The following is a 21,671-nucleotide window of genomic DNA, read 5'->3' as shown; positions in this document are numbered from 1 at the left end:
TTGGCTCATTTTATTCATTTCTTAGTAACAGGTATCAGGGTAGGGAAGAAATAAAGAGGGTCCTGGGGAGAAGGCTCAAGCTTCCCAGAGCCCCCTTTCCCTCCCCACGTTGGGCACTTGGTGTAGGGAGTGAGGGTAGAGGAAGGACCGGATTTCTAATGGTAACAGGAGGACCAAAGGCGCAGATAGGTTATTGGGGCTGGTGGGAAAGGAGGGTCCCAGGTAATGCCAGAGGCTCGGTGACTTTCGGGTCTGGCCTCAGTCTTTTCCCCTCCCTTTCTTGGGTTTGGACTTCGCTTTGGTCTTGGGGGGTGCTGGGCTTGGTCACCCGGCAGCGGACGCGCTGGGTCTGGGCTCCGCAGGTGACCCCCTCCCTCGCCCCCGGAAACTGCACCCCAGCCCTTGCTGCTGGGGGTGCAGTGTCCTCAGCTCCACTCGCTCCCCGGGCACCCTTCTTCGCCTTGCCTTGATTTTTGGCCACCGCGTGCTGCATCCCGCTGGCTGCTGGGTTCCGCTCCCACCTTTCCTTTACGCGCTCCTCTCTTCTTGGACACCTAGGTCGGCTTTATAACGGAGCTGTTTTGAATAGTGCCTCAGCGCACATTGATGTGCGGGTATCTCTGTGGTTTGTTGACTTGTCTGCCAGGTAAATACTGTATGGAAGATCCAGGTTTTTTTTTTTTTGTTTTTTTTTTTGAGAAAAATAAGATAAAATGACCTCCTTTATCTTTCCTAATGTTGGTTTAAAGTCTACTTTGTCAGATATTGGGATAGAAACACCTGCTTTTTTTTTTTCTAGGCCCATTTGCTTAAAATATCATTTTCTATCCTTTTACCATAAGATATTATTGACTGTCTTTGATGGGAGGTGAGTTTTTTGGAAGCAACAAACAGAAGGATCCTGTCTTTTTTTTTGTCTTTGTTTTTGTTGTTGTTGTTGTTGTTTTGAGGTAGGGTCTCACTCTCACCCAGGCTCACCTGTAATTCACTATGGAGTCTCAGGGTGGCCTTGAACTCACAGTGATCCTCCCACCTCTGCCTCTGCTGGGATTAAAGGCACGCGCCACCACGCCCAGCAGACCCTGCCTTTTAATCCAGTCTGCAGGCCTGTTTCTTTTGGTTGGGGCATTGAGGCCATTGATATTAAGAGTTATTATTGAAAAGTGTGTATTTATTCTTTCCATTCTTCTCTGATTTCTTTGAATGTAGATATAATCATTCTTTTGAATTTGTTGTCAGGCATTTCATCTAAATCATTCTCACTGGGGGTTATTTCTGATGGATTTATAATTTTTGGTGGAATTATATATTGTCTCAGCTTTTGTGTTTCTTGTATTCTAATGTAGCGATTTTTGCGTCTTGAGTTAATTTGATGTGTGGGTTTTCTAATTACCTGCAGTATTCTTACATGTGTGAATTTGACCCTGTGTGTCTGCAAGGTAGAAGCTTCAGGTGCCAGGTGTGGGTCTTATATTACTCCCAGGGGAACAGCAGAAGTGACTATAGGTGTTGGGTTTGCCTACTATGCAAGTATTTTAGTAGGCTGGGTGGAGCCAAACACCAGCAAATTCTTAAATTCAACTGAGCAATGTACACAATTAATCAAAGCCAGCACAAAGTATGTATGCAAGAGAGCAGATTAAAACGCTCTAATAGAGTCAAAGTCCCTAAGGGTGTGTGTTGCCCCACACCCTTAATCCTGCCAAGTGGGAGGCTGAGATTTCTGGTCTGCAAAGGATTCCAGATCAGCCTGTGGCTGAGTGAGACCCTGCCCCCAAGGATGACAGAAGAAAAAGACAAAGGCACCATAGTTCAGGAAACAGCAAAAGTCACAAAATCCAATCCCAAAATACAGTTTATTTGAGAATGGTAAAGCTGACCATGAACGCATCAGTCAAATCTAACACGTAACCTGCCCCGATGTGGAAGGTGCAACTAGCTCTTCAGTGCAGGCCTGCGTACCTCGATTTGGGGCAGGTACTGACCCAGCGTAAGTAGACCCTGTTAGCCTTTGGGATGGCCTTCAGTCTCCCTTAAACTGAGTGCCTGCCTGGGTCGCTCTTTGTTATGCTGAGGGCTTGGCTAGGCTGGTTGGGTTGCTGGATCTGCTCTTCCGATCAGCTGTGCAGGATGCTGTGTGGCTGAGGGGTGGCCAAGATCCCTTGGAGTCATCCAGTGGTTCCTGGTGCTGGCAGCTGGGGAAGGGGAGGCTGTGGAGAGTGCTGGAAGTTGTTCTGGAGCCGCTCAGCTGGTCCCTTTTGTCTTCTCCTTCAGGTTTCTCGACTTTGCAAGGAAGCTGGTGTGAGTAGAAAGTCCCTTTGCCTGGGTTCTGCTCCTGTGGCTCAGGCTGGGCTAGGCATGGGCATAACTCTTCCCAGAGGCCCAGCACTAGAGACAGAGAGAGATGGTGCGGGGAGAGAATGGGGGTGTCAGGGCCTCCAGCTATTGCAAATGAACTTCAGATGTATGTGCCACCTTATGATCTGGTTTATGTGGGTACTGTGTACCGAGCCTGGGTCCTTAGGCCTCATAGGCAAGCGTCTTAACCACTAAGCCATCCCTCTAGCTCTTAGTTCTTTTCTTTAAACAAACATTATAAATTAGAAGTTTGTGGTAGTTAGTTGTAATATGTCCAATGATCCCTCCCTCCCAATTTGTCTTCTTTTTGCCTTTTTTTGGAGCATCATTAATAATTCACGAATTTCAGTATAATGAGTTTCAAACAACTACATTCATTTCCATTTTTTTGATGGTTAATTGTTGTATCTTTGGCCTAAGCATACCTTGATTATTGGCTTCTGTGTCCCTTGAACACATTTTTTGTTTGTTTGTTTGTTTGTTTGTTTTTCTTTAGCGGGGTGAAGTAGGGTCTCACTCTAGCCAAAGCTGACCTGGAACTTGCTCTTTATTCCCAGGCTAGTCTGGATCTCATGGTGATCCTCCTACCTCTGCCTCCTGAGTGTTGGGATTAAAGGTGTGTGAAGGCTCACAATTTTGTCAATGGATTATTTGTTTTGTGGCATGAGATAACCCCTGATTATCCTGTGTACACCTTGCCCCAGACTTGGAATTAAATATGTCTCTGTGCAGTCCTAGTTTCTATTAGTTGGTAGTAGCATTTAAAAACCCTGAGTGGGGCTGGAGAGATGGCTTAACAGTGAAGGCACTTGTCTGCCAAGCCTAAGAACCCAGGTTTGATTCCTCAGAACCCAAGCAAGCCAGACATACATGGTGGCACATGCTTCTGGACTTCCTCTGCAGTGGCCAGAGGCCCTGGAGCACTCATTCTTTCTCTCTCTCATAAATAAATAAATATGCCAATGGATGACTTGTAATAGGTAGTAAAAATGAAAATTTGTAAATCTCACTGGTGTGGTGGCACACACCTTTAATCCCAGCACTCGGGAGTCAGAGGTAGGAGGACTGCTGTGAGTTCTAGGCCAGCCTGGAAATACAGAGTAAAATTTAGGTCAGCCTGGGCTACAGTGAGATCCTAACTGTTGCAGTCAGGTTTGTATTGCTGGTAGAAATGACCCAACCAAGAGCAGCTTTTTTTGTGTGTGTGGGTGTGGGGGGGAGAGGAAGAGGTTTATTTTATCTTACAGGCTCAAGGTGGGGAAGCTCCACGATGGCAGGGAAAACAATGGCATGAGCAGAGGGTGGACATCACCCCCTGACCAACATAAGGTGGACAATAGCAACAGGAGTATGCCAAACATAGCAAAGGGGAGCTGGCTATAACACCCATAAGCCCTTCCCCAACAATACTCGACCTCTAGGAGGCGTTAACTCCCAAATCTCCATCAGCTGGCAACGTAGCATTTCAAACACTTAAGTTTATGTGGGACACCTGAATCAAACTGCCACACTACCTCAAAAAAAAAAAAAAAAAAAAAAAAAACCTGGGCTGGAGAGATGGCTTAGTGGTTAAGCGCTTGCCTGTGAAGCCTAAGGACCCCGGTTCGAGGCTCGGTTCCCCAGGTCCCACGTTAGCCAGATGCACAAGGGGGCGCACGCGTCTGGAGTTCGTTTGCAGAGGCTGGAAGCCCTGGCGCGCCCATTCTCTCTCTCTCCCTCTGTCTTTCTCTCTGTGTCTGTCGCATTCAAATAAATAAATTTAAAAAAAAACAACTTATAAATCTAACTTTTTCACAGTATAGAAACTGTAGAACCCAGTGTCAATTTGGATAATAAATAAAACCATAATTGCTTATTTTATTTTTATGCTCATGTTTACATTATTTATATAAAAAGAGATGCATATCATTTAATATAAGCATATTTAAAAATTCAGTTAATTAGATACCCATGTTTTATTTTATCCAGATGGTATAATTCATATTCAAAATTTCTCAAAAAGTTTTAAATAAAGAATATAAATGAATTCTCAAGTGTTTTCATACCAATTCAAATAAGAATATCAATTTCCTCAGAATTGCTAGAGTAAAAGCTTTGAAAAACTTTTAGAAATGTAGTTAGATATGAGCTGTCAAGTGTGAGTTTTGGCTTGTAATCACTGACAAGTTATAATTTTGGGTGTTAGTAGACTATTATGTGTGAAAAAATGACATTCAAAGAATGAAATGCAAAATGGTGTCTGGCAGCAATTCCCAGTGGAGGTCTGAGGACAGCTAAAAGTTAACAGACTCTTCCAGGGATGTCACGAGGTTTTCCTTTTCTCCCTGAGAGTTTATATAAGGGTCAATTTTCCTCAGAACACATTAGCTATAACAATATATTGAGACAGATTGAATTGTTGGGCCTTGAGAGGCCCAGATGCGTGGCCTAGTGGAACTTCCTGAGCCTCGCTAAAGTTTGGCAACCTGTCTCTGACCAGCTATAGCTCAGCAGGATGCCAAATTGCCTCTGGCCTGTTACTTCTGCCAAAAAAAATGTTAGACTTCCCGCGCATGCTTGGAACCAATCATTTCAAAAGTCATGATATGCTATTGGCCCTTACACCTCATCCTTTCCTGAGATCCCCGCCTTCATACTCAATGCTTTATAAACACCTGCCTATTCTAATAAAGTGAGATCCTGCTTCGACAAGTCTCCCAACTCAGTGTGGTTTTTCTCCGGTGCCTAGGAGAGGGACTGGGTCGTCGACACTCACCATCCTGCCCAGCCTGGGGAAGAGAATGACGGGACCGGCTCTCCCACAGCCCTACCTGCCGGTTAGCCTGGCATACTGGCGCCCAACGTGGGGCATTTCTCCGACAGAAGAGCACTGACAGGCCAATCAGTCTGTGGGTGAGTGTACCCTCATACATTATGAGGCAGCTCTCATATCTAATGTGCTGACCTTTGCTTTTATAACCTGTGCTTGCTTGTCAACATCTCTTCATTCCCTTTCCCTTTCCTTTCACTTTTGGTTTGCCGGCAAGCTGCATTTGTGGCGTCTGTATTTTTAAACAGGTCATACATCCCCGGTGGACACACCATGTGGGCACACCTGGAGGAGACTCGAGGCATATTGCCCCCTCATTTGAGTGGGGACTCCATCAAAGAAGACAGAGCAAACCTGCTGGGGAGATCTGCTCCTATCTGTACTGTGTTTGGAATCATCGAGCTGTCCCCTAAGGACACAGACTTGTCTGGCTCTCATGGATCTAAATCTGAACTTAATTTTGTAGCACATTTAGCTATTTTTGGGTCCTTTGTGTTTGTGTGTACTCTTGTGTCTGTGTGTTGCTGTTACCCTAACCAACCTCTTCCCTGTCAACGTTAATCCCGGTGGTAATTGCCCCGCTGCTCGGTACCCCTGGGAGGCTCATGATCTAAAGAACCTTAAAAAGGCTGTGTCGGAGGATGGGCCTAAGTCCACATGGGTGGAGACCATCCTCCAGGGATTGGCTCATCATCAGTGTACCACTCAAGATTGGAAAAACCTTGCTAAAGACGTTCTTTCTGGCCCCCTGTACATAAAATGGTGTGCCTTCTTTCAGGATGAGTGCTGTACTCAGGCTGAGCGGAATCAGGCCACTCAGCCCCCAGTCCCAATCACCTTTGGCATGCTTTTGGGCACCTGAGCATGAGCTGATGCATTTTCCATGGGCCTTCAGCAAGCTGCCATCCCCGATCCATACTGGGATCAGGTGCAGGCTTTGGGAATGGCCACATAGAGGAAATTGGAGGAAGGCCCATCTGAGCCCCCTATCACAGGAATCACACAAAAAGCTAGTGAAGACTTGGCTACCTTCATAGAGAGGATTGAAAAAAGTCTACAAAGAAAGTTTCCCCCTGTCCCCCTGTGAGACCAGTTCATTAAAATACTGGTCTGGGAAGGCATGACGAGTGACCATAAGTTGGCCTGCACTGGACTAAAAGATCACTCTATGAGTAATTGGATTATAGCCACCAAAGACGTGGGATCCAGCTCCCATCAAGCAAGGGCCATGGTGTTGGCCTTACAGAGTGCCCACTGTGAGGATATGGCCGCCCTGGTCTGTGCCCTCCAACAGACCTCAGGGGGAAAGGGAAGATCTTGTTTTGGGTGTGGCAAAGAGGGCCACTTTAAAAGGGAGTGCCCCAATCGGGCAAAAAATACCCCAATTGTCCCTGTGGTCCCTAACATGCCGCATACTTCCTGCCCAAGGTGCAAGAAAGGCTTCCATTGGGCCAAGGATTCCAAAGCCAAGTTCAGTCTTCAGGGTGAGCCTTTAAACTCCCCCAGGGGCTATTCCCAACCCTGTTACACACTGGACCATGCCCCTGATTCCGGGACTAAGGCCAACAATGGCACTGGGGCTGACCACACTGTCTCTCTCGAGGAAACAATTTGGCTAATAAAATGGCTTCTATGCCTCAGTGTAATACTAATTAGAAAGGAGGAAGTCCCTCCTTCATGGCAGTTAGTCCCTGGTCCACCTTTACTTGGTGTGGGCGGACAGTCAACATCCTGGGAAATGGCCAACTGGCAGCTCTGGACTGATCCTGATGGTAACCGTGGGGAGGTGCGCCCTCTGGTGGTATCCAGCCTAACAGCCAACCTCCTCCGTCAGGATATACTTGGAGAAGCTGAGGCTTATATCACCACTGAAACTATAGAAAGCAATCCTCGAGGGTTCCACCCTAATCATCTTTGGCAAATTGATGTCACACACTATTCTCCACTTGGAAAGCTTAAATATAGTTTTCTTTCAGTTGATACATTTTCCCACACCTGCTGGGCATTGGCACCTGCCAGGGAAAAATCTAAACATGCTATTAGCCATATGCTTCAATGCTTTGCCACCCTTGGACTACCTGACCAAGTTAAGACAGGTGATGGCCCCTGCTTTGTAAACAAGGCTTTTGTAACTTTTCTCCAGTCCTGGAGAACCTCATACTCCACAGGCATCCCATATAACCCCCAGGGTCAAGCCATCGTTGAAAGATATAATCAGACTCTCAAGTCTCAATTATGAAAACAAAAGGGGGAATCCTTACCCCCACATGACCAACTAAAGAAGGCATTATTTACCCTAAATATTTTTAACTTTTCTAAAGAAGATAAACAATTATCCCTTTTTTAAAAACATTGGTCCTCATTCTTTACCTACAGTTCTGTCTGGATAAGATGGAGGGACCCATTGACTGGGGCCTGGAGAGGACCAGACCCGCTCCTCACAGCAGGGAGAGGGTTTGGATGTATCTTCCCTCAAGATGAAAAAATACCCATTTGGGTACCAGTGAGAGACCTAAAATATTTGTCCCAACAAGGGGACACTGACAATCAGTTCTCCAGGGAGTGTTCCACCCCTGAGGACTGTTCCTAAAATGGTCTTCACCCTGCTAAGCCAAACAAATCCCTCCCTTGCAGAGGATTTCTGGCTTTGCCTCCGATCTGAGCCTCCCTGGCTACTTTGCAGTAATCACCAATGATACAACTACAGTTACCCATATGACCCTAAAAAATTCCTCAGCCACTTTCCCCATCCCCATCCAGCTTTTCCCAATGTCTCCTTCTGGAACTTGCATTTGGGCCCTGCCTTCCCCTGATAATTCCAGTATAGATGTGGGATACATTCATCCTTCCTTCTGTACTTTCAACACAAGAAAGCCCAGTGCTCAATGCTGCCCGCCTTCTGGAATGGTCTATGTTTGTGGAGGCAGGATGGCCTATGAATTTCTGCCCACCAATTGGATGGGCCTTTGTGCCCCAGCAACCTTAATTCCAGATGTGGATATCATTCCTAGAGATAAAGCCCTCCCTATACCCTCTCTTGATTATATCGGAGGGAGACCTAAGAGATGATACCTTTACTCGTTGGGTTGGGAGTAACCACAGGCATGGCCACCGGGACAGCCGGGATGGGTATGGAAGTCCATCTCTACAGAAAGCTCTCTCTGCAGTTGATCAGGACATAAAAGCCATGTCCTGGGCTGGAGAGATGGCTTAGCGGTTAAGCGCTTGCCTGTGAAGCCTAAGGACCTCGGTTCAAGGCTCGGTTCCTGTGATAGTTAAGGTGTTGTCAACTTGATCTGTTTAGTAATCCACAGGCTGCTTCTAGGAAGGATCAACTAAAGGAGGAGGTCTTTCTCCCAGAGTGAGCCCTTCCCCCAGAGTGGGCGGTCCTGCTCAGAGAGGGACTTGATATAAGGAAGCTCTGGGTAGAAGAGTTCCCTTTTTTTCCTTCCTTCCTTCCACTTGGCTGCCGGAGCTGCTCCCTACCTTCTAGCGTGGATTGAAGACCAGTACGGACTAAAGACCAACATCAACTGAAGACCCACGTGGATCGAGACCCAGCGGCTCCTCAGGAAGCCTCCAGGCTTTCCGGCTCCTCAGGAGGCCTCCAGGCTTTCTGGCACCATCTGTAGTGCCAGGTCGGGACTGCTGAGGCATCTGGCCACGTGGACTGAGCAGCTACCAGGTTCGGTGATTCTCAGGCCTGCAACTGCTATTGGACTACTGTAAGCTAATCCAATAAATTCCCTTTATAAAATAATTCATTCTAGTAATTCTGTTCCTCTAGAGAACCCTGACTAATACAGTTCCCCAGGTCCCACGTTAGCCAGATGCACAAGGGGGTGCACGCGTCTGGAGTTCGTTTACAGTGGCTGGAAGCCCTGGCGCGCCCATTCTCTCTCTCTCCCTCTATCTGTCTTTCTCCCTGTGTCTGTCATTCTCAAATAAATAAATAAATAAATAAACAAAAAATAAAAATAAAAGCCATGTCCAACACTATCCTTGATCTCCAACAACAGCTAGATTCCCTGGCTGAGGTAGTCCTACAAAACAGGAGGGGACTAGACCTATTATCAGCCGAAAAGGGAGGCATATGCTTGTTTTTACAGGAAAAATGCTGTTTCTATGCCAATAGATCAGGAATCATTCAGGACGAGATTAAAAGGCTTCAAGAGGACCTGGAGAGGACACAGCGGGACCTTCAAGACAACCCACTGTGGATGGGCTTACATGGCTTCTTACCCTACCTTCTCCCTCTACTTGGGCCCCTCCTCTTCCTTCTCCTTCTCCTTCTCCTCACTGTCAGGCTTCGTGTAATTTTGTTACACAATTCATTCACCAACGGCTAGAGGCAATAAAACTCCACCAGGTTGAGATACATTACCACAGGGTGGCAACTCAGGAATGAAGTTCCTCGTATGACCCACTACCGCCTCCTCTGCCCTCCATGTGAATGATGATGGATAAGATCTCAGACTGACTGAGACAACCTAAGACAGGCCATGGAGTGGGTTCTCAGCAAGCTAAACACATGGTACCCAGTGACAGGTAAGATTCCCAGAGGGGGACAACCTAAGACAGGGCCATGGTGACTAATGCTCTTACAAAAACAAAAGGGAGAGATGTTGGGCCTTGAGAGGCCCAGGCATAAGACCTAGTGGAACTTCCTGAGCTTAGTTAAAGTTTGGCAACCTGTCTCTGGCCAGCTAGGACTCTGTAGGACACCAAATTGCCTCTGGCCTGCTACTAGCAAAAAATAAAGTTAGAGTTCCCGCATGCATGCACTTAGAACCAATCATTTCAAAAGTCGCGATATGCTATTGGCCCTTACACCTCATCCTTTTCTGAGATCCCCGCCCATTCTCAATGCTATAAAAACACACGCCTGTTACAATAAAGTGAGATCCTGCTTTGGCAAGTCTCCCAACTCAGTGTGGTTTTTCCCCAGTGCCTAGGAGAGGGACTGGGTTGTTGACACTCACCATCCCTCTCAGCCATGGGAAAAGACCAGCGGGACTGGCTCTCCCACAGCCCTACCTGATGGTTAGCCCGGCATTGAATGCAGAACTTGAGACTCCACCTCTCTCAAGTCAGATAATTAAGTGATTCATAAAGAAAAGTAAAATATTTCCATTTTTTCACTGTAAGTTTATTTTCTTAAATGTAGACATTATTCATGAAAATGTTTCTTTTTGTAGCAACATGTAGTGAATTTATTTTAAAATGACTTAACACATTTAAACCTTTTGTTTAAATATTTAATACTGGGGCTGGAGGGATGGTTTAGCAGTTGAGGCATTTGTCTGCTAAGCTAAAGGACCCAGATTTGATTCCCCAGGACCCACGCAAGCCAGATGCACAAGGTGGTGCATGCTTCTGGAGTTCATTTTCAGTGGCTAAAGTCTCCATTCTCTATCTGCCTCTTTCTCTCTCAAATAAAAATAAAATATGTAATAAAAATTTAATATTGTAAAATAAAAATAGACATACATAGCTATAAAATGAAATCCCTTCATTTTTTCCCTACCTTCCTCCTTTCTTTTTTTCCTCCCTGCTTCCCTCCTCTTTTTTCTTTCTTTTTTAAAATTATATGTATTTATTTGAGAGCAACAGACACAGAGAGAAAGAGGCAGAGAGAGAGAGAGAGAGACAGAGACAGAGAATGGGCATACCAGAGCCTCCAACCACTGCAAACGAACTCCAGATGCATACGTCCTCTTGTGCATCTGGTTTACGTGGGTCCTGGGGAATCGAGCCTCAAACTGGTGTCCTTAGGCTTCACAGGCAAGCGCTTAACTGCTAAGCCATCTCTTCAGCCTGCTTTCTTTCTTTTGAGACTCGATCTTACTATGAAGTCCAGGCTGGCCTCTAATTTTCTATATAGCCCAGGCTGGGTTTAAATTGTACTATTGCCTCTACCTCCAGAGTGCTGAAATTACAGATGTACAGTCCCACTGTTGGTTAGAAAAGCCCTTTAAATATCTTATTTTTAGAAATGGAAAGAAATCTCGAGACCAAATAGTTTGAGAACTGCTTTCTTTATCTTAAAATATTTGCTTACCAATTATAAATATGTATATATAGGAATAGACTTACATATATGTATGTTCAGGGGTTTATATGTGTGCTTTATACATGTTTTTAGAATTAATTGTGTTTTTCAGAGGGGGATTTTTTTTTTTAATTTTTATAACCATGCAAAGATGTATACCTAGAATAGTCAGTTAAGTGATGCAAATTATGTTGATGAGGAATGCTAAAGTAAATCTGACTAAAAATCTCACCTCTTTCAGTGACCCACAATCCCAACATTTTACAGTGCTCAGGAGAAGGCATTTGAAGGAAAGAATCCAAAACCAGTACCTCTCAAAAGAAGTGACTTTAAAACTCCCCATTCCCGGTCCATACAGGACCCATAGTGGGAGGTTAATTTACATGAATATGAGCATATTTTCAGCTTTTTTTTTTTTTTTGCCATTTCTTGTTCTTCATCTGTCCCTGTTTCCATCTCTTCCTTTTCACTGTGCTCTCTGTCATTTGTTGCGCCTTCAATCCTTCCTCCTGGCTCCTCTTCCATCTTAGCCTCAGGATCAACGTTTAAACTGGGGCGAAGCATTCATTCATGTCCATCTCCTAGTGTCTGCTGGAGAATAGCCTGCCTGGCTTCAGACAAAACCACTGCGAGGTCCAAGGCTGGTTGGGTATCTTCTTTCCCCTTACTTTGTGGAAGTCTATCTCTGATCAGTGGATGTCTGGGATCAGTTTCAAAGGGGTTCTCTTGATTGGCATAATAATTTGTGGGATGCCCTGGCCTGTTGGCTATGCTTGTACCTCGTGATCCTCTGCATGTTGCTGTCCTTACTGACCGGTGACAAGAGCACAGAGACTGCACCAGCTTTTCCTTCTTATCCTTCACGGCTTTAGCGTTCATCCGGTTGAGCAGAGGCTCCATTTCCCTCTCAGGTGCTTCTTGATTCGGTTTTCTCCCTTGCATCAGACTTCACTACGTCCTTGGCACCATTCTGCTGCCTCTTCCCATCAAACTCACGGAGGGCTTGACTGCAAGATTCCTTCCCAGGTTCTATAAGGCAAGTAACATTTAGGCCTTTTTCAGGAGTCTCAACAAATGGAGAAGGGCCAACAAATGCCCCCACCCCCCACCCCTTTCTACCAGATTCAACCAACAGATAGATTTTACTGTTTTTCCTTCATTCTTTCCCACACATTGGTCTAGACTAGTAAGGTTGGTTGGGTGATCAGGAGATTGGCACCTGTGAAGTTTAACAAGATGTAGCTGAAAATTTGAGTGGTTTTTTTGGTCACTTCAAGCTCATGGTGGTCCAAGTTGTTTTCAAAAAGTTGTGTTATACTTCTCATCGGCAGTCCTATTTATTGATCATGGCCACCGTTTTAGGGACAAGTGTTTTCCTAAACACCTCAAGCAGCCTATACTGCTGAAGAGCTGGACAAGGAACACTCAGGAGCTCTTCCAAGTCCATAATGCCCTGGCCAAAATTGAAGGCACTCTGGCATGCTACCATGGAATTGGTCCACATAGGCACAATGTAATTGCTCCTCTTAGGTCCATATTCATCAGACAAACTATGTTAAAATTGACTTAGAAGTAATTTCCCCTTCTGTAGTAAAGTAGACATAATTCATGGGATCTTCACTGTCATAGTTAGCTTCATGTTGCTGGGATGAACTTCCAAACCAGGCACAGTTTGTGGGAGGAAGAGACTTATTGAAGCTTAGAGATCTAGAGGAAGTTCCATAATGGTAGAGGAATCTGGTCCCCTTTCGCCCATTGATGCAGAGCCATGCACTACCCCAAGCACACTCCAGTAGCCCCAGGCAGAGCTCAAGCACCCTGCATACCTTTAGGCTGGAATTCAGATCTTCCCCCAGCAACACCTTAGGGCTGGACCCCAGGATCCACCCTTAGTGACACCTCTTCCAGCCAGGTGGCTGGAAATCCAAGTTGCGGCTTTAATAAAACATTAGAGTCTACTGGGAGACATAAATTCAAACTATCACAATCACTTTTTTGTTTTGAAATAGATTTCCTTCTTTCTTTCTGTTTTGTTTTTTCAAGGTAGGGTCTTGCTGTATTCCAGGATGACCTGGAATTCACAATGTAGTCTCAGGCTGGCCTTGAACTCACATCATTTCTCCTACTGAGTGCTAGGTTTAAAGGTGTGTGCTACCATGTCTGGCTGAAATCAATTTTTCATAAAGCTTTTTATTCATTTTCTCCTTCTTTTGATAATCTCTGCCATATTGGTTTTGAGAGGATCAAATTTGCTCCAGGTTACAGCTAGGTCTAAGTTTCAGTTTCCCAGAGAGGCAGGCAAGACTTCTGGGAAAAAAAACAAAACAAAACAAAAAAACAAACAAAAAAAAAACATGAGCAAAGGGCTGTTAATCAACAGCGACCCTGATATGTGGCTGGGGAAGATGGCCACCCAGGGGCCTGAGTCAGTTCCTGCAATACCTCTGGATTATGACCCAAAAAAAGGACCAGCCAAGATAGCAGGTTCCAGGGCTGAGTTAGTTCCTCCAAAGATCTCTAAAACATGTCTAAACATGTCCAAGGATGGTAAAATGTGGGCCATAGCCAATCAAAGTTGTACAAATGTAACTGCTGCTTACTTAGCCAGTCACATTAGAAGATGACCTAACCCTCCTAAAATTCCCCTAGTTGGGCTTAAAAGGGGCCCCTGTCTAACAAGAAAACATGGGTGCAGGGGGCCACCAGAACTAACCAATATCCATGGACTACCCAAAGAAAGGTGGACTTGAGAATGGGATGGGCAACTCATTCATTTATGGTCATGTCCAGGTGCCTGTGTATGCTCCTGGGACGAGACCTCCTGACTAAGATGGGGGCAAAAATCCATTTTAGTCCTGAGGGAGTATAGGTCTCTAATGAAAATGTCCCCATACATGTTCTGTGTCTCTAGAGGAAGAATACAAACCATGCCCTGCCCCCTCCGACTGCCAACAAGGAACCATACTTGGAAAAATTATGGGAGGAAATTCCATGAGTATGGGCAGAAAGAAATTAGATGTGGCTAGCTAAACGTCAGGTCCCAATTTTGGTACAACTAAAAGCTGATGCTAGTTTGGCCCAAGTCCGCCAGTACTCCATGTGTTGGGAAGTAAAAGTGGGATAACACCTCACATAAACTGACTCGGCCTGGAATACCCCCTTCTGCCAGTAAGAAAACCCCACTCCAACAACTACCAACCTGTGCAGGACTTAAGGGGAGTTAATAAAAGAGTAGAAGACATTCACCCCACAGTGCCCAATCCGTACACCCTGCTGAGCAGCTTGCCACCTGAATGGGATGTCTATACGGTGTTGGATCTTAAAGACACATTCTTCTTTTTTGTTTATTTATTTATTTATTTGAGAGTGATAGACACAGAGAGAAAGACAGGTAGAGGGAGAGAGAGAGAATGGGCATGCCAGGGCTTCCAGCCTCTGCAAACGAACTCCAGATGCGTGCGCCCCCTTGTGCATCTGGCTAACGTGGGACCTGGGGAACCGAGCCTCGAACCGGGGTCCTTAGGCTTCACAGGCAAGCGCTTAGCCGCTAAGTCATCTCTCCAGCCCTAAAGACATGTTCTTCAGCCTGCCACTGGCTCCAGCTAGCCAACCCTTGTTTGTCTTTGAATGGAGCGACCTGGAGAGTGGTTTCAATGGACAGCTAACCTGGCCTAGGCTACCACAAGGGTTTTAGAACTTGCCTACCGTCGTTGATGAGGCACTCCACAAAGACCTGGGTGAGTGCCGGCAGGCACACCCACAAATATCCCCCCTGCAGCATGTTGATGACCTCCTTATAGCTGCCTCAGATGAAGAAACCTGTCGTTTGGCGACTGGCGCCTTGCTCAGAGAGTTGGACCAGATGGGATATCGAGTGTCTGTGAAAAAGTCACAGCTCTGCCATTGGGAGGTAGCGTAGCCAGGGTACATACTTAAGGGGGGGGGGGCAACGCCTGCTGTCTCAGGCCCGGAAAGAGACGATCCTCAGTATCCCCACTCCCAAAACTCGACAAGTACGTGAGTTCTTGGCCTGGGCGGGATTCTGTCCACTCTGGGTGCCAGGATTCACAGAAATTGCTAAGTGTCGCTATGAGGCCACAAGGGGCCAGGAGAATGCTTTGGACTCGACTCCAAAGCTGGACAGAGCCTTCCACCGGCTCAAGGAGGCACTCCTTAAGGCCCCGGCACTGGCCCTGCCAGACATGTACAAGCCTTTCCACCTGTATGTGGAGGAAAACAAAGGCATAGCTCAGGGGGTGCTGACTCCAACTCTAGCCCCTTGGAAAGGACCAGTAGCCTATCTGTCCAAAAAGCTGGGACTAGCCGGGTGTGGTGGCGCACGCCTTTAATCCCAGCACTTGGGAGGCAAAGGTAGGAGGATTGCCATGAGTTCAAGGCCACCCTGAGATGACAGAGTTAATTCCAGGTCAGCCTGGACCAGAGTGAGTCCCTACCTCGAAAAACAAAAACAAACAAACAAGCTGGGACTTATTCTGGACCTTGGGGCTTACAAACCTGGGTCCTTAGGCTTTACAGGTAAGCTCCTTAACTGCTAAACCATATCTTCAGCCTAAGTTATACTTTTTGAGTTAGAACTCAGAAGAGCAGGCTGGCTTAGCGTTTGTGAGCAACTTTACCAAGGGAGGATCTTCTATAGGTTTAAGTACATTACCTCATTGAGGGGATAGCTATTCTCACTTTTTAGCACATCTGTAGGTGAGGGGTGGTCTCTTGATTGACAGGCTCCCAGGACCAATGACCTTTGTTCCTCTCGTCTGGAGGAAGTTATCTCTTCCCTTTTTAATGTTTCCAAGGACAGGGAATGCGGTCCTTTTTTCAATGGTCTCTAGTCAAATGTCTGCCTGCCAACCACATTACCCTCAAGAGTTAAGACACTAGCCAGGCATGGTGGTTCATGCCTTTAATCCCAGCACTTGGGAGACAGAGGCAGAGGTAGGAGGATCACTGTGAGTTGGAGAACACCCTGAGACTTACAGGTCACAGGTGAGTCAGAGTGAGACCCTACCTTGAAGAACCAAAAAAAAAAAAATTTTAAGACCTTAAAATCATTTAGGAGATGAATGATAACTCAAGGCCGAAGGGGGCCATAGAGGGGGCTCTGTGACTTTAACATTCTGTAATCCCCACTTTAACCTTGCAGGGCTGTCAGCATCTATGTTGTCTTGGGCCTGTATCCCTGACTACTTGTAAAGGAAGATGACCTTGCTCCTATCACTGTCACTACTCCTCCCACCCCCGTGGAGACATGGCCTTGTAAGCTACCTGAAACGAGGCTGTAAAGACATGGTATGGTACCCTCCCTCAACCACTAATCCAGCTTGACCAGTCCATCACCTGTTTGAGACCATCCTTCACTGAGAGACAAGCTAAGGAGGTGGATCTACTGACTTATATTCATTTTCCTTGCTTTTTTTTTTTTTTTTTTTTTCTGAGTTCTAACTCAGAAAGTATAGTAATCTTTTCCTCTTTCCATCTCTTCTTGGGATCCCTGTCAAAATCGTAAGCATCCTGGGCTTGACATTCTGGGCTTTCTCACTATTTTCTCAATAAAATCTCTTTTGCATTACCCCTTGTTTTGTGTGCCTAATTCTTTGCACTTGCAAGACAGGGGCTCAATGATAAAAAAAACCTCCAATGTAGTGAAGGGTTAATAGCCTTCTCTGAAAACTAGAGGGAACTGAAGAGTTAATAACTCTCCCTGAAACTAACAGGCAATAAAGAAGACACAGAGACATGCAGCCTTGACAGGCTACTCCTGATAGATAAACTTCCCTTAACTCAGAAAACCCCGAGGGAACAGACACCCTCTGGTGGGTTATCCTCCCTAGACAATTTGGCTAAAAATCTTATTCTGAGCAAGGACACAGGTAGCTACAGTTCCTTATCTACTTCCCTTGGACCTGCAGCTGGTACAGTCTATTTACCTTAGGATCCTCCTTATAAGCTTACACCCCAGCCTGGCCCAGTGCTTCGGCCTTCATCCCGTGGGAAGACTGCTGCCCCTTGCTGTTTTCTCTCAATAAGCCATCTGTCTGTAAAGATCAAGTGTGATGTTTGCTTTTGCTTTTCTCTTACACTTTCTTTACACATAGTTATTTTTATTTTTCACTAAATTACGTATTCCTTCTCTCTTGTCCCTGATGTTTTCATCATTTTCAGTTTTGTCATTTTCAAATTGCACGACATGTAAATCTTTTGAGTCACCTCAGCTTCTTCTTAAATAAATTTGATGACTCTTTGTGACTGGTCAATTTAGGAAGTCTTTTTGTATGCTTACTAACTGTCCACCACCACAAAAACACACACTCCTATGTTGTTTATCCATGCACAGTCCATCTCAGACTGTAAGTTCTCAGTAACCATCTGCTTAATTTGGAGTCCCACTATCAATAGGGCCAGTTCAATTTATAAACAGGTCCTGTCATTAGGCAGCATCTCCAGAAATAAGTGGGATGAAGTCAAACACTGGCAGAACAGAGCTTACGTTCCAGTAATTATTTCTTAAGAAAAATCTGTCACAGTTTCTTCGCAGGAAAGCAATTTTGTTCTCTTTAGGAGAACTTTCTATTTGTAGTTATCAGCCTATGGAAGTGTTTAAGTAGATGCTCAGCTCTTTAAAATTAATTTTGAATCCCGAGTGCCAGAACAGTGATTTCTATTGGTACTAAGCAATTTCAGAATGACAAAATAGTTTGGCAGTATGCAGGCGAATAAAGAGGAATGACAAAGATACGAGTGAGAGGTGAAAAATGGAAAACCATTACTTTATGTCTTAGTACTTCGTTACACCTTTTTATTTTTTTTTTTTTTTGCAGCAGGTACTAAATAATCCAGTTAAGAGTTTGTACAACCCGAGGGGAAAAGCTTAAGCACCAAACCCTTGTTACTTCAGAGTATCTCTTTTCTGCATTATTCCTTATGCCTTGCCAGAGGGATCACAACTGAACAGTTTCCCATGTGCACGTAGGCAGAGAAACACAGCAAGGAGCTGCCCACGAGGAGAGCCCCAGCGAAGGCCAGTTGCCGCTAAGAAGGGTGGACTTCAGCCACGGGAGGTCGGGGCGGTGTGCCGAGCGGGAGGAGGCTGTAGACAGTTCCCTGGGACTTTCCACCTTTTCCTCGTCTGCTTCAGCCCGAGGACGACGCCGAGTTTAGCGATCCAGCTCCGAGCGCACGTAATCGCCCGAGGAGCCTGGCTGCCCGCGAGGCCCGGGAGATCTGGGAGCAAGCCGAGCACACCGCGCGGCGTCCCGGGGCCGGGCGGGCTTCCGTCGGGGGCGGGGCCTGGCGCCGCTGCCAGCGCAAGGGGCGTGGCCTGCCGTGGGCGGGGCGTGGGGCGGGGCTTGACGCAGGCGGAGGGCGGGGCTTGCCGCCGGCGGAGGGCGGAGTCTGCGCGGGGACTTCCCCTGGGCTGAGCCGAGCTGCGCAGCGGGTGCGGAGGGCGGGCGGTCGCGGGGTGGCGGGTAGAGGGTCGGGCGCGGGTTCGCGGGTGGGCGGGTGTGTGTGGGGGCCATGCCCCTTTCCCCGTGGGGTTGATCCCCCCTTACTCTCTCCCCCCACCCCCGGCGGGCGTCGCTAGGAGGCGGGCGGGGGGGCCGCGTGTGCGTGCGCGTGTGCACCCGAGGCCCGCGCGCCGCCCTCGCCCGTCCGGTCCGTGCGCCGGCTTAGGGAGAGCGGTGTCCCGACCTGGCCCGGTGCCCGCCGGCTCCAGCCGGCCAACGGGTGACCCGGGCGCGCCCTCGCCGCGTCCTCACCGAGGGGCCCCGGGGCCACGAGGGAGGGAGGGGGGCGGGCTGCACAGGAGCTCCCGGGGTTCGAACCACTGGATGTTAAAAGCCGTGTCTGTCGTTTTTTTTTCTTTTTTTCTTTCTTTTTTTTCTTTTTTTTTTTGCTTTTAGGGTTTTGGCCAAATTGGGCGAGGGCACCATATAACCACTTACCCCTTCTCACCGAGGAAGAGCGGGAGAAAGGGTAAGTAAGGGTGCACCAGGGGTGGAAGGATCTAGCCTCCGGCCTCAGAGACAGCTGCTCCTGCAAACTGGGGTCCAGATTCCACTTCTTATCAGGAAGTAAAGGACCCGCCTTCAAAGGTCACACAGGCCCCCAGCTTGACTTTTTGCAGCTTTCTGGAGCCCGTACACATGGCTAGAAGTTTGACAGCTTGAGCAGAGGTTATTTCTAGTTACTTGACTGACAGAGTACTCGTTTCCTTTCACCTTTTTTTAGTTGGGACGCTGACCCTGCAGTTGTTTCTCTCTGGAGCCACATTTTTACTGGCTTTTCACTAATTCCTGAGATGCAGAGCATCTGAGACTTCGAGGTCCGATTTGGAAATATTAGGGAAACCCTCCTGAGATGTTTACTTTTTTTGAGGACTTAAAAGCATGAAGTCAGTTAACAACATGTCAAGTGTTGAAGTTCTTTTAATACATTTCAGAATTAGTGAAGGGATTTAAGGAGGTGAGAAAGACTGGGCTTTCTGTCCTTTTAATTTAATTTAATTATTTATTTGAGAGAGAGAGAGAGACAGAGACAGAGAGCGCCAGGGCCTCCATCCACTGCAAACGAATATGCATGCACCACCTTGCGCATCTGGCTTACGTGGGTCTTGGGGACTCCGACTGAGGTCCTTTGGCTTTGCAGGCAAGCGCCTTTACTGCTGAGCCATCTCTCCAGCCCTGTTTTATTTTGTTTTAAAGTCTTTTGTTTATTTGAGAAAGAGGGACAGAAAGAGAGGTGTGCCTCTAGCCACAGCAAACCAAGTCCAGAAGCATGTGCCACCTCTTGCATCTGGCTTTATGTGGGTATTGGGGAATCAAACTCTGGTCTTTCATCTTTGCAGGGGAGTACTTTAACCGCTGGACAGTCCTCTTTTTTTTTTTTTTTTAAATTTTGATGTCCCTTCATAAACATATACTTTGCTGAAATTTGCCTAACAACACATTGACATCCTTTGCAGCTTACTTTGATTTTCAGTGTGGTCTCTCTTCACTGGTTCTTCCCTGGGACTTTTCCATTACTTCTCTCATACACTACTTCCTTAATCTCTGTATTATGTAATGAAATACAACTTGTTTCAGGCTTAGAACCCTTTGGTATCATAGGTCACATAAACATAAATGCTTCAGTTAAAATTCAAGTTAGCTGTAAGCAGAGCATAGTAAACCATATTCTTGGATACTTACATAAGAAAAGTATAATCACCCTGTATGACTGCTGGCATTGGCCACTTGTGAGCCTGTCTGTGTTGTTGTCCAGTGGTAGATGCCCACATCATTCATGAAACCCTCAAGTGGTTATTTATTATTTATGATTCATTTTGGAATGAGTATATATTTGTGTTTTTTTCTACTATGTGCTGAGCATTTTTTGTTTTTTAGTTTTTGGTCATTGGAGGCCAGGTCTCACTCTAGCCCAGGCTGACCTGGAATTCACTATGTAGTCTCAGGGTGGCCTTGAACTCTCAGTGGTCCTCCTACCTCTGCCTCCTAAGTGCACTACCACAGCCGGCTTTTAAATACAATTATTTGAGAGAGAAATTGGGAGATAAGAGAATGTGTGCACCAGGGCCTGTAGCCACTGTAAACGAACTCCGTGCATGTGCTACCTTGTGCATCTGGCATATATGGATACTGGAGAATCGAACCCACGTCTTTAGGCTTCTCAGAGAGGCTCGTTAACTGCTAAGCCCTCTCTCCAGCCCTGAACATTTTTGGTAAAACTAGGGTGAGAATGATGAGACTGCTATTAGATATAGCCTTTTGGGGAATAGGTCTTTTGCTAGTAATTATGGAGTTTTTGAATAATTATGTGTAAATGTATCAAGGGCTTCCCCTCAGCTACTGATCTTAATGGTTTGCAGATCTATACAGTGTTGTGGGAATCTGGTGGTATTTTCTGGTAGAGTCAGTAATAAACTTTCAAGGATGACCAATCATGGTGATTTGTTTTCTTTAGTGAACAGTGTTGTAGTTATTTTCCAATGCAGTAAATATATTGGTGGAGTATAATAACTCAATACGGATAACTTTGAATTGTTTCATATAAAGGCATAATAACTCTCTCCTATGTGGAACAGTAAAGATGATGGACTTAGGAAAGTTAATACTGAAGTAGACCTGCATGGGTTTCTGTTCATTTCATTTCATTTCTTTTTTGGTTTTTCAAGGTACGGTCTCGCTCTAGCCCTGGCTGACCAGGAATTCACTATGTAATTTCAGGGTGGCCTTGAACTCACAGTGATTCTCCTACCTCTGCCTCCTGAGTGCTAGGATAAAATAAAGGTGTGTGCCACCACCTCAGTTTTGAAAAATGATCTTTTGTGTTTTTCTTGGTTCCAGGGGTTATATAAGGTCAAAGCAGTTACTTAGGATTAATTTAGGAAGGTGAAAGGTAGAACTTGAGGCTCTTCTAAACCCATCCCAGATGATT

At 46.1% G+C, this 21,671-nt stretch overlaps 1 protein-coding gene across 4 annotated transcripts in view; it reads left to right on the top strand.

Moving 5' to 3' along the window:
- The first annotated feature begins 18,623 nt into the window (after positions 1 to 18,623).
- The window catches only part of Immp2l (inner mitochondrial membrane peptidase subunit 2), an 872,509-nt gene continuing 869,461 nt past the window's right edge, over positions 18,624 to 21,671 (top strand). Inside the window, exons 1-2 of one of the 4 annotated variants that reach the window (XM_045135523.1) lie at positions 18,624 to 18,672; positions 19,139 to 19,211. The gene's annotated coding sequence lies outside the window, so the exon portion shown is untranslated. Of the gene's footprint in view, positions 18,673 to 18,906; positions 18,963 to 19,138; positions 19,212 to 21,671 lie in introns of those variants that run through there. The other 3 variants (XM_045135524.1, XM_045135525.1, XM_045135522.1) reach the window with 3 other exon arrangements.

The sequence above is a fragment of the Jaculus jaculus genome, chromosome 16 (genome assembly GCF_020740685.1).
Source record: "Jaculus jaculus isolate mJacJac1 chromosome 16, mJacJac1.mat.Y.cur, whole genome shotgun sequence".
Taxonomy (NCBI): Eukaryota; Metazoa; Chordata; class Mammalia; order Rodentia; family Dipodidae; genus Jaculus; species Jaculus jaculus.
Note: the sequence above shows the minus strand (reverse complement) of the source record. Positions and strands in the feature narration are given on the sequence as shown.